The sequence below is a fragment of the Palaemon carinicauda genome, chromosome 41 (assembly GCF_036898095.1).
Source record: "Palaemon carinicauda isolate YSFRI2023 chromosome 41, ASM3689809v2, whole genome shotgun sequence".
NCBI lineage: Eukaryota > Metazoa > Arthropoda > Malacostraca > Decapoda > Palaemonidae > Palaemon > Palaemon carinicauda.
In genome coordinates this window covers 42,226,072-42,239,390 of record NC_090765.1, presented here as the reverse complement: position 1 = coordinate 42,239,390, position 13,319 = coordinate 42,226,072, and the positions used below count along the sequence as shown (strand labels likewise).

Here is a 13,319-nt window from a genome sequence, read left to right as displayed (position 1 = left end):
AATCACAATTGTAGCAAACAAAAGGTTTTATAATGACACTTAAAGCTTATATTTGAACTAGAAATTCATGTGTGCTTATTGTTTATAAACAAACATACAAAATAGCAAAATGAACCCGAAGTTTCAGCATTTATATTATTGTGTAACTTGCTACTTGGTTGGTCTAACTAGAAAAAATATATATCATATAATATAAAAATGTACAAAATAATTGCGTCTTGATATCTAGTACAGTAACTCCATTTAAATTCCTTTCGTCAAAATTACTGAAATGGTGTGAAAAAATGGTATCTCAGTAAAAGCAAGTGAACAATGAATAAGGTGGAACAACTCTCCTGGGTCTCTATTTAAGTTAGCCTATCAAGATTGTCATAACATTCAAAAGTTTATAGGCTACTTTTGTGTGCCCGTGCGTTATAGGTCCATAACATAACAGCAAACGTAGGAAGGTGTATAAAAGGTAGGAATCAAGCTAGTAAGACATAAGCGTAAAGGAGGCGTAGACAAAGAAGTGGAAAAAAAAAACTATTATATACCAATGGTAGTGCCATAGCGTCTTACCCTGGTATTCTACTGTCTTGGGTAGAGTTCTCTAGCCTGAGGGTACATTCGGGCGCACTATTCTACCTCATTTCTCTTCCTTTTGTTCGTTGTAATTTGTACAGTTTATATTTGAAAGATTTATCTTAATGTTGTTACTGTTCTTAAAATATTTAGTTTTAATTGTTCATTACTTCTCTTATAGATTATTTATTTCCTTTATTCGCTGCGCTATTTTTCCCTGTTGGAGCCCATGGGCTTATAGCATCCTGCTTTTCCAACTGGGATTGTAGCTTAGCTAGTAATAATAATAATTATAATAATAAAAGTGATAGATATTCATCACCATAACTCGGTATAAAAAGTTATATTGTACATATTTCCTACTATCACAATATAACAACCCAAAAGAACTGAGAAAGATTTAACTATTAGCAGTAGGCTGCAGATATCTACCGCCAGATAGGAAAATAAACTGTGCAACTAAATAATCGGCAATCATAAGTAAAGATAATTTCAAAACGGATTAATAATAAGGATGATGTCTTCTTAAACACTGCCAAAACAATTTAATGCAACAGGAAACAAATATGCAAATTCTTCATTTCCAATAATTTCATAAAACTGCAAACATTTAAATGACAAGATCAAGTACATATTTCAATTAAAAAAACTCTCACTTCATCAATCATTTATACTTGCCACTTCATTTGAGATTCATGGACACCATAATAACAACTAAGACTTCGAAATCTGAACTCATAATGACCAGTACTGGAGTCACAACATCAAAGATCATCAACGCAGAAATAAAAATTCTCCAAAGACCCGTTATTAAAAAAATTATGCAAACCTGCAAGCATAGACTCAAGGTCTATAGAATAGATTAATGATATAACATACTACGATTAATCGTTATCTACTTGCACAAGTTCTTCGCTAAATTTACGAAGTTCTTTTAGTAAATACTAGAACACCTTTATATTATAACTGACAACTATCTAATTCTTCCAACAATGGAAAAAAAACTTGTAAACAGTCATTATGAACAGCAATAAATTATCCATAATAAATTTATATGTTTAATAAACAAATAAGAAAAAAAAACACTTACCTACACAGTTTTGCAGAAAACATTCTTGCTCCAATGTTATGTATGGCTGAACAAAGTAATGGTACCTTCAGGAAAATTATCTGAAAAGGTATGCAAAAAAACAACGAATAATTATCAGAAAATATACTGAAGCTAAATTCTTTTTTTATTGAGCACTGAAAAATGTCTGGAGTTATTAGTGAAAACTACATAAATTTTGTGTAATGATTTTGACTTATAACTCTTCATTTTACATTTTCATACTTCCATGATGATAAAATAGTATAGCTGTTCAATTTGTTTTTAATTGTGTTCAATAATGCTTGATACATTAACACACAAAACACTCACCTAGTAAAGTTACTTAAAAAGTTCCCTGGGCATAGCTCCAACTTACATAGGGTATAGAAACGAATCTTGCATGAAAAATCTGGAAAGAAAATCTAAATAAAATACTTCGCTCTTCAAGAAAAGATGCATCAAATACACAGACTCCATTTAGGTTGTAAAATAGCAATTTGATGTATATCATTACTATTTTAGCATAATGCTATCCATTGTGACTTGAACATACATATAAGATTAACACAATGTAAGAGTTTTATGTTATATCAAGAAAATTTTATCATCAATGAAGAATATCATACTTACGTTGACATTCTGATAAATCTTCTCAGCAGTTCTTAGCACGTGGTTCCAATGCGTCGGCAAATAGAAGTCCTGAGATTTCCTGGATTTCTTGCTATGAAATGACTAAAAACAAAGAACCAACCAAGCGCATCATAACATTCAATGTAATTGAAGGCAAAAATATTCATGGAGTATTCCGCTGAGGTTCAGTGACTTTTCACTTATGTAAACTATAAAACATATGTTGTCAAACTCGAAGCAAATATAATGCATGGATGATACCTTAACAAAACAAACATATTACCTTGAAGAGGAACATTAGTCCTAACGAGATGTTCATGATAAACACAATCAATACACCTACTAGACCTTCATGAAGTTAATTAATCGAGTGGTTATTATCAAATAAACAACGCTACCAGGTCCAAGAATATATAAATATTTCGATCCGCAAAGAAATATAAATACATTTAAAACATTTAGTCAATAAATATCTAATCGCTCAAAGAATATTCAATACTTGGTAAAGCTTACTAGGGAAAGTTCTATTTAAAATTGCTATTCTTTCTGAAATTCGTTTAAATACAATATATTTTGGATTTTGAAAGTCTAAATTCTAAATATAATTGATTTACGATCTTGAAACGCCGAATTGGCCCCCACCCCCAAAACAATAGACGAAATCAAGGTCGTGCAAATGAGCCGCTAGAACGAACGAGAGACGCCACAAGATATGAAATACTTAAAGAACAAATCCGCCAGAAATTAATGAGTCACTGCTTTCTTGATCATGCAAACCTCCAAAGGCAAGGAGGCCACGATACATCTTTAGAGAATAATGAGACTACACCTCTACTGAAGGGATGGGAGAAGCCCGAGATAAACTACTTAGGGGCTTAATGAGTTTTCTAAGGCTTTAATCCACTTATACGTTGGTTGACTGATTGTCTGACCATTTAGGGTACATTCCGATCTAGGCTATTTATCTGCTTCGGAATTCATAATATATACTCGAAAGCAAGTTCTAATTGACGCAGTCGCAATAGGGAGGTGCTCAAAACGTCCAACTTTCGAAGATTCTAAAGAGTTAAATAAGATTCTAAGGGCTTAAATGAAGTACGAAGCAGAAAATAACTATTTGGTTTTCTTCAAGAGCATCGAAGCACCCAACAGACTAACACTCAATTTTTCTTTTGGATACACTACAATTTCTCCACATTTGCTGGCCAAAGCCTGTTCTCAAATCTTAATTGCTTCTTAAAAATATCAAATATATTAAATATTTTGGACTCAAAATGAGGATAGGTGGAGAAATTCCAGTCAACCTGAGGTTGGTCAGGCCAGGTTAAATACATGGTTAATCTTAAGTTAGGTTAAATTGCTGTCTAGGCAAGGTTATATCAGAACTAGATAAATTCTGCCTAGTTATGGTTTGATCAAGGCATGTTAAATTCCTGTATAATTAAGATTAAATCAGGTTAGGTTAAAATCCTGCCTATTTAAAGGTAGATTGGGTTAGGTTAAATTTCTGTCTAATCAAGACTAGGTTAGGCCAGGTTAAATTCTCGTCTAGTTATGATTAGGTTAGGTCAGGTAAATTCCTGTATAGTTGAAATTAGGGTAAAATTCTTCTTTATTTAAATCTACACCAAGCCAGGTTAAATTCCGGCCTAGTTAATGGAAGGTAAAATTTCCATCTTGCTAAGGCTAGGTCAGGTCAGGTTAAACTCCGGCCAAGTAAAGGTTCGTTAGGTCAAGCAGGGTGACGTTAGTTCACCATTTGATCCCATTATGCTGTCAATCTTTTCAGCTGCATTTCAAACATCACCTAGAAACACTGCTGAACCATACCTAATATTTAACTTTTCTTTGCAAAATCAAAATAAAGTAAGAACACCTTCACCTTAAGACGTAAAAAATAACTTGAGATCTGTATTCAACAGAAAACTGAAGTTCCTCATTCTCGATTAACCTTTTGATTCTAAAATACAAGCAAATATAACATGCACATTCAAAAGTAGTAATATATGCATTCAGACTCACGAGAATACAATAACATGAAATAAACGACCCACGAGCATAAAAGAAATTGCTTCATGAAGAGACAAATACCAACAGCTTACACCTTTAATTAAGGTATTGAGCAGATTCTTTAGATCTGCTCAAAATATATACCTGATACCCATACACTAATACCTATTACTATACATGAAATAAGCAATTAAATACACATCACACATATACAGTATAAATGTGTGTTTGTGATCAGACATATTTAAAAAGACAAAAAACAAGTGGAAATTTTGATAAAAAATCACTCGTAAAAGCACAAAACATAAAATCCAATAATTGCGCATTAAAAAACATATTATGAGTCTCTCAGATATACCATGAGATCACATAAACACCTGTAAATCCATAAATGTCGAAGTGTTTTAAATTAGAACACCATAATATTTAAACTTAATCCTAGAACGAAACCATATTTATACTAACGACCTTACTCCGTTAGTACACATTATAAAACACGATAAAGAAAACATAAATACACAGAGATTTAACGACAAATCGGAGGTGATATTAGTCCCACTGCCAAACATCATTTAAATTGTAGTAATAGACGAATATCCACAGAAATATGAAACAAGAAAAAGGCACTTACCTTGGGGATACGTTCGTATCTGTAAGAGAAGTAAATCAGTATCAGATATTGTTGTTCTACATAACTACAGGCCCATAATGATACCCCCATTAAAGATTAAATATTCTTAACATAGTCATTATTAATATACTTATATTACACCATGAAATGTGATCCGAACTGACATTGAGCATTCCACTTTCGAATTAACTGTGACGGAATTATTAATTTGATTTCAAACTTTCGAATGATTATGGGCTGGTGTTACCAGTAGTATAAGTGAGCTGAACCAATGAAAACAATCTTTTATATATATATATATATATATATATATATATATATATATATATATATATATATATATATATATATATATATATATATTATAAAACATATACATACATATGTGTATGTATATATATATAACGACGCGAAGCTAATCCTAAATTTATTTTATATTTGAATAATTGTAAGCTGAATTAAAATCTTAGCAAAAAGCTTTATACCCATAAATTATACTTGAACAGCGGCAATACGCTGAAAAGAAATCTCCACAAAATTATAATTCGGCATGACACTAGAAACAATACATTTTATAACAATATAAAATTGGAACAGTGAATCACAAAATGCACGAGGGTCATGTACTCCCTAACGGGAAAAAAATTACTAATAAAATTTACCTTGAATGTTAGTGAAGTTGATTCACAAAGATTTGTATAAAACGCCTTAATAGACAAAATCCTAAGCATTCTAAGATAAATGGAATAGGGCGGAGGTAAAATATAATAGAAAAAGATTATGTATAAATACTATAACTGATGAGAGAAGTATTTATAAAATTTAAATATAAAGGGCTAAATCGATAAAAAGCCAAAATGAAAAATGACCCTAAGAGATTTGAATGAATTGGATTTATGAGTTTAAACTACTAAAATTCTTAAATGAAATATATTCCCTTTATCAAAACTTACTGCATCATTTTAGGCCAACGCATGTGTATTTAGATAGCTATACTGTAATGTGATTAGTATTGCTATGTAAAAAACTAAAGTAATAAAAAAAAATACTTACCACAAGAAGCCCAAGAAAGCAAATTCGTTTGAGACAGATGCACGATTGTTTAACACTCTCTAAAATAAAAATCACTGACGATATACGATGTACCTGGAAAATATAAAAGTATAAAAGTAAAACGTTGTAATATATAATATATATATATATATATATATATATATATATATATATATATATATATATATATATATATATATACACACATATACATAAACATTCAATTTCTTTCATTCACCACCTGCTAGCCAAAAGTAATCTACGTTCACACACTTGAGAAAAAATCTGAAATTTGCTGTCCTGGTTCAGCATACGTCGATGTATGCATGTGATAATATACCTAATTAACACGCACATATAAAATTTTACTCTTTCTTTCCCTCTGTCTATACATATAAACTATTAGTTCTACTGTTAACTTACCATCATTCACATTTGAAATTGAATAAAATATAAAAAAGACCCAATAAGATAAACAGCATAGCGCGGCTGAAGAATAACTATAAAATATTTTTTTTAAATAAATAAATAAGTTAAATAAGTAAGAGATTAACAGAAGAAAATATATTTTGCACCAAGTTCCACTGATTCTATTGTGGCAACTCTCTCTCTCTCTCTCTCTCTCTCTCTCTCTCTCTCTCTCTCTCTCTCTCTCTCTCTCTCTCTCTCTCTGTCAAAGAAGTAAATTTAGTTATGTTTATTCAATCCATTGTACTCGGTTGTAGGGAGAGGAGAGGCCAACAGCCTCATCTCTAAATCAAGTAAATAAATAATGTTTGTGCCATATGTTGAGACAACTAGTAAAGGCAGGCCTTGTTAGAACCACAGACCTTGCAAAGGCTAGCCAAATGTTTTACCAATAAAATGAGAGAGAGAGAGAGAGAGAGAGAGAGAGAGAGAGAGAGAGAGAGAGAGAGAGAGAGAGAGAGAGAGAGAGAGAGAGAGAGAGAGACGAAACCAAATATAGCCAAATAAACAAGGAATAATTACACAAACGTGTGTGCAATATATATATATATATATATATGTGTGTGTGTGTGTGTGTGTGTGTGTGTGTGCGCGCGTGCTTGCATATGAATAACATGCTGCGTATATCAAAAGAATAGACGCGAAGATGCCATCTCAATATAATCTGTGAATTATATTGAATCCGCATGGATATAAAGATGGCACATGTAATTATCACCTCATTCTTCAAACCTAATCATAGCGTAATATTATACTACATATGAGTGTCTGCTAACATCTCTTTATGATAATAATCGTGCAAAAAGTGTTTTTAAGTAGATTTTCAATAGCGCTACTAGCAGCTTGTTAAAAAGATCGGGTAAAAACTCTGATAGGAAGAATTCTAAAGTATTATGGCTTAAACATTTTTTTATAATAGTACAAGTAATATATGTTTTTTAAAGCTGAGATAACGCCACAGCTATTGCCTTCGGTCGATGTAATTCGACTGTATAGTTACAAAACCCTTTGTCGATATGATGACCGAGATATTTCTCCATGAGGTCATTCATTTCACTAAATTACTTTTTTACCCGTCTCTAAGTCTCGTATTTAGTGTTTTCTCTAATTTTGTCTTCATCATTTGAAATCATCAAATCGGTAAAAATTATCCATATTCTCAAATATAAGACTTCACCGTTTTGTAATGGCAAAGACTCAGAATGTGATTTTTAATCGATTACGAAAATAGACTCTTCACACCAACCTATCTTTATTCCTGCCATATGGCTAAATCTAAAAACTAGTCAATCTTGTCAAATATCTAACTCGTTCTGTAGTTCTGCGTACCTAACTTTTATTTTTTCATATCTTTTTACATCAAATAGATTATCAAAACAATTAACTCCAAAACTTTAAACATTTTCTTCTTATCTGAAATGAATTCATAAACTACAATTCTTTTGTACATCACAACCTTGATTTCCAAGTTACTCAGTCACTTCCCGATCTTTTGACCACTAGTCTTATATAGTCCACGTTCAATCTGTTCTGCGATACACTTGTCTCACCATTCAATTCATTAACTATATAAATCAATAATTTCCTTTCATCTACTAATCAATAATCCATTTTCTGGTTTTCATCCTTGTTTTTAACCTTCTCATATTGCAATATTATTATCAATATCTGCATTCTTTACATAATTCCGGATCAGCAGCATAAATACAAATATCAATAATTCCACTACCCATTAAATAATCATTTTCTTAGCCCACAAACCTTTGCAACTACGGTACATATGTCACTTCTCTTTGATAAAATAGGATAACTCTGCCTCATTTTATCTCTACAGATAAGGATATATTACACCCATTTGATTTTATGTGAGGTTTATACCTTTGTTGTATAGCAGTCTAAATAGCTTTTTAATTTTCTTTATCTTGTAATTAAGTCATTACGGTATAACTTCCAATATCTAAACTTTCTACTTTTTTTAAATTTCATTAATAGTTCACTCTCTACTCAATAATTCTGTTCATACCAAACTGGTTGCCCTTATTGGAGCACTTGGGTTTGTAATATACTGATTTACCAAAATGGGTTACAGCGTGGCTTATAGTTATAATGATAATAACCTTTTTTCTCTAATCACAATAAACAGAAAATTGGTCTTCCTGCAGGCTCGGTGTATGAAAAGCTGAATGATGATCGCTGATTGTCTAAGAGATTTCTCAAGCATTGGAGTAAGGAACTGACCTGTTGGATCAACATGCATTGTCTTAGTTCATGCACTGGCTTATGGCAATAACCTTACTTTCCTAATATGAAGGTGACTCACCTAAAATGCATTAGAAGTCACTGCTTTTCTAGCAGAGCCAAATGATAGTGAATACCTTTACCTCTTCAAAAAAAAAAAAAATTCTTTGTGACATCACTGGCATCAGGTGTCAAGTCTTGAAGTGATTTGTGATTCTCATAATGAGCATCACTCCACTACAATTCTGATCTTAGCAACTTCACATTCAGCACGAGATAATTTGTGGTACTGACCTGAATACGGCTGCTGAAAAGCTAACATATATGTATGCCCTTGTTAATGTCAAGGCTTCATATGGTTTGCTGCTCTGTTTCAAAATCAAACATGGAAGAAGTTGGCGGACATAGATTCGAAGGACTGGGATGGGTGGAGAGAAGCTGTTGGCAGGCATCACAGGTTTCTACTGTATTTTTTATGTTGACGTTAATGCCTCGCCAAAATACTACTAGTCTTGCTCTACGCCGAGGAGCTTCGATCCCACAGTGGTTTTCATAGAGGCGAGCCAAGGTGTGTCTATGGAGGGCTTCAAAGATGACAATCTGGGACCCATATAACAATAACTCTACATCAGCGTAAAGTCTATTGCACAGCTTCCAATACCGAAGGAAAGAGGCATGGAGACCTTACCGGTTGGTGGGAAAGCCGTTAGAAACATAACGGACGAGTCAACAGTAGTTCTCATCCTAGGATATAACAGTGTGGATTTACTGTAGAGTCCTATCTTCTTCAGCAATGAATCCTGTTGCCTAGTTGTCGGTGGAAGCAGCAGTACTGGGGATGATACGCCTGACAGGTACAGTTGATGTGATGTACAGTATTCTTCTTCATCTTCATGTGTGGGGCAATTGGGTGGGGGTGTGAGACAAGGTGTCTGGTACGCAGACCTGTTTTCCTGCACGCCAGACTACAATGAAGATGTCAGCTGTCACATTCATCTTGAGGCGTGGAATCTCAATAACACCCAGAGTTTAGTGGTTGAGAATCTGTGTCAGGGAGCAATGGACAGTCATTAAGGTAAGAGGCAGAAGTCCAGACATGTATAAGCGACACTTAGTCATGTCCCAAATTACGGCAAGTAGCTCCAGCTCTATGGGGGCATAGCGAGTTTCTGTATTGGTAAGAAAACGAGAGCCATGGCCACACCCATTGTCTTGAAGTAGGACATAACCTAGGCCATACTGTACAGGCCTGAGACTTCCGTTTGCAGAACGACAGGCAAGGCCGAGTTGAAGGGTGCCAGGACAAATTGTGAAATCAGAGCTGCCTTGACAATCTTAAAAAAAGCTTGCTCATGGTCGGAGGTTCAAATGAATTAGCATTTGTGACTTATAAGCAGGTGTAGGGGCTGTGCTGCTGCTGCAATGCATGGAGTGAAGTCGGAGAGTTGATTGACAAGACTCATAAAGAACCTGAGGTCTATAATGTTGGACTGTGTAGGAAAGTAACTTACAGTGTATACAGTACCTTATCAGGGTCTGCTTCAATACCATTGGTTGATAGGACAGAACCGCAGAAGCTAACATAGGGGCAAATTAAGTGAATTTCTCTTTGTTGAGGGTGACGCTGTATTGATGGCACATGATCTTCATTTGGTATACATGTGTTGAAGGTCAGAAGGAAGATCCTTGTCGGACAAGAGGAAATCATTTACGACTCTAACACAGTTTGGAGGTACCTTGTAGGGCCATATCCCCTCGAAGACAGTAAGCGTTGTCTGTCGCTGAAAATCCCTTGGGGCTGCAAAAGTGCTGAAATCTCCCGTACGGAGTTATAAACATGGTTAGGTGGTGGTTCTCTTCTGCTAACTCCATCTGCCAATTGCCATGTAGGGCATCTGCTCTGGTAAAGTACTATGCAGACTACTTAGTGTCAGAATGCCTACTGTACTCTAGCTTTACACTACACAAAAATATGGTGAAATGCCCCACAGATCTGGGCAAAAGGTAAAAAATTGAAAAAGAAATGGATATTCTGCAACACCCCTTGATTTTATTCTGGGCAAGGGATCCAGCGAGAGCCTTAAAACTTCCCTATCACGTTACACGTAATATACTGTCTCTATTACACCTGTACTGTACTCAATACAGAGTTATTAAAAATTGGAACAGTTCAATTCTCAGGTAAGATTTTCTATTTGCGCATTTCTCAGCTTACTATTTCAAAAAATATAAAAAAAATCCAAAGGCTGGGACTCAAATCAAATTATGGGAGAAAACATACTGTACCAATATCAAAATGGTTTATTTCAAATAAAAAAAAAAAAAACTGAAAAAATAATGCCCTATAATTTGGAATAATAATTAAACAGAATTGCTTAACTTAGCAAAATTGCTATTGTTGTGAATTTGCTTTACAACAGAAGGGCATGGCTTTATGAAATGCAAATCTGCTTGCTTACAGAACTTCACTCAATATGACAAATTTGTAGATAATTTGTATTTTTCCATAACTAATACAAACCTAGAGTTATTTATAATGGATATTCTTTCAGCAAAGCTGGAAGGTAGCCAGTTAAACTTTTTGGTGCAAGGTGGCAACCCTAACCAGACACTGGGTAGGGAGATGGCATGGGAGTGTATATATACTCAAGGAGTGGTGAACGAGTGACTTTTTCTCTTTGGCTTGTAAAGAGCGGTTGTCTCCTCTCTCTCCTCCTCAAGGTTGCCATAGACATTGATGAACATTGTTATTTACGATCATTTTACGCTGACTTCTCTTTTTCAGGTGTGATTATGCTTCTCTATTGATGCTCCCTTGCGAACGTGCCCTAGTTGCAAGGGTCGCCCTTGCAGGACCTTCATGTCATCGGTGGATACCGACCCGCATTCTTTATTTACATTCAAATGGACAGGAAGTATAAAGACAGCAAAGGAAATATTGAAAATAACTGCAATTTTACATCAAAATACAGCATGATAATACTGTATGTACTAGGTAAATAACTAAAACAGGCCTATTGCATATACTGTACTGTACTCTTAGGTCAAGACAGAGCCTGTAGACTTATAACTCCCGCATATGGCTCTGACAATGTCCTTCCACCAGTAGTCACATTATCTAGTAACCTGGATCTCCTCATCATCAAAGAGAATGAAAGTGCTGAGGCAATTCTTGCTCGCCTTCCTCCAATTGATCATAACAGTATTGTATGGAATGACTCAGATGACCAAGAGAAACAGGAGGGAGAAGTGCAGGCTTACATACCACAGGAAACAACATTTGACGAGGAAGTAGAAAAACTAGTGAGACAATCTAAAAAAAAAAAAGTATCAGAAGAACAATGTACTGAATGTCATCTTCCCTCTGGTTCTAATTATCATAGAATCATATTTTGGTATCTAAATTAATGTTTTTTAGGTCAAGGAATCCATTGCTGAACTTTTTAGTAACCCATCACTGACCATTCTGAAAAAAAAAATGAGGTTTCAATTGCAAAAACTCATGTTTCATGACTGATATGTAACATTTCTATATTCACTTTTTCACCTTCAGTCTAGGTACAGAAAAGTTATGCCTAATATTAAATTACTTCATTGACAATTGTCTCACATCATTTCAACTTTTTTTCCAAGGGCTAGAGGAGGATTAAGAGGGTAAAGTATGTCATACAGTGACAGGACTGATTCTAAGTCTGGCAGACCCTCCAAGAAACGGAGAAATACTAGCAGTACGGTATTCCATCAACATGCCTGAGTCCAAGTGCCTTTAATTCATGTTCTAGGATTGAAAACAGATAAGTATGGTGAAATTAAACTATTCTCTTCCAAAGAACATGCAGAGGAAATATTTTCTATACTGAAAATAAAAATTTGGAGACTTGCTGGGCCATTAACTTCAACAAACAGAATGACAGATGTCTGTAATCAAGTTCCTGATAAGTCATCATCTCATCATGGTTTTCACAAGGAATGTTATATGAGGTTCACTATGAATTAGAATTGCCTTGCTCAGAAAAAAAGACGAAAATAGTGTTCCATCTAAGGCCAAGAGAACATCTAGAGAAAGTATAATCTTCACACCTGATTGTATATTCTGTAACTTTTATACATGCAAGAAGATAAAAGTAAAAGGACGTTGGACTACAGTACTGGAGGTCTTTGTCAGGTTGAATTTGGAGGATATCAAGATGTGGAACAAGCCAAGTTGAGGAATGTTGACTGTCTACTCCCTGGGCAAAGATCTGTTTGCATGTGAAGCGCAGTATCACTGATCATGTAGAAAATTTATACCCTGTTCAAAATTCAAAAAGCTGGCAAAGTGACAATGAAGAACAGGGAAACAGACAGTTGGCATTGGAAGGGACTCTTAGATTTGCTTTCAACGTCTCTTAGGTCATAGAACAAGAGATCCTCATCAGCAATAGTGTGTTAAAACTTTGTGACCTGAAGGAACTGTAAATAGCACACTTGGAAGAAACAAAGCTTCCCAATAAAGAATATAGAGCTACAAGGCTTGAAGACAAACTCCAGAATCATCTCAAGTATTCATCAGCACTTTCATTTCCTCAACTGAGTGAAATAAGACTACAGTCCCACAGAAACATCACATACAATAGCAGCATGAGCACTGATGAT

At 34.4% G+C, this 13,319-nt stretch overlaps 1 protein-coding gene across 3 annotated transcripts in view; it reads right to left on the bottom strand.

Moving 5' to 3' along the window:
* The window catches only part of LOC137632282 (uncharacterized), a 467,533-nt gene that overhangs the window by 440,666 nt on the left and 13,548 nt on the right, over positions 1-13,319 (bottom strand). For 2 of the 3 annotated variants that reach the window (XM_068364175.1, XM_068364176.1), the window contains exons 2-3: positions 5,979-6,071; positions 4,926-4,944 (exon numbers count right to left, since the gene is read on the bottom strand). The gene's annotated coding sequence lies outside the window, so the exon portion shown is untranslated. Of the gene's footprint in view, positions 1-1,654; positions 1,735-1,984; positions 2,108-4,925; positions 4,945-5,978; positions 6,072-13,319 lie in introns of those variants that run through there. The other variant, XM_068364178.1, reaches the window with a different exon arrangement.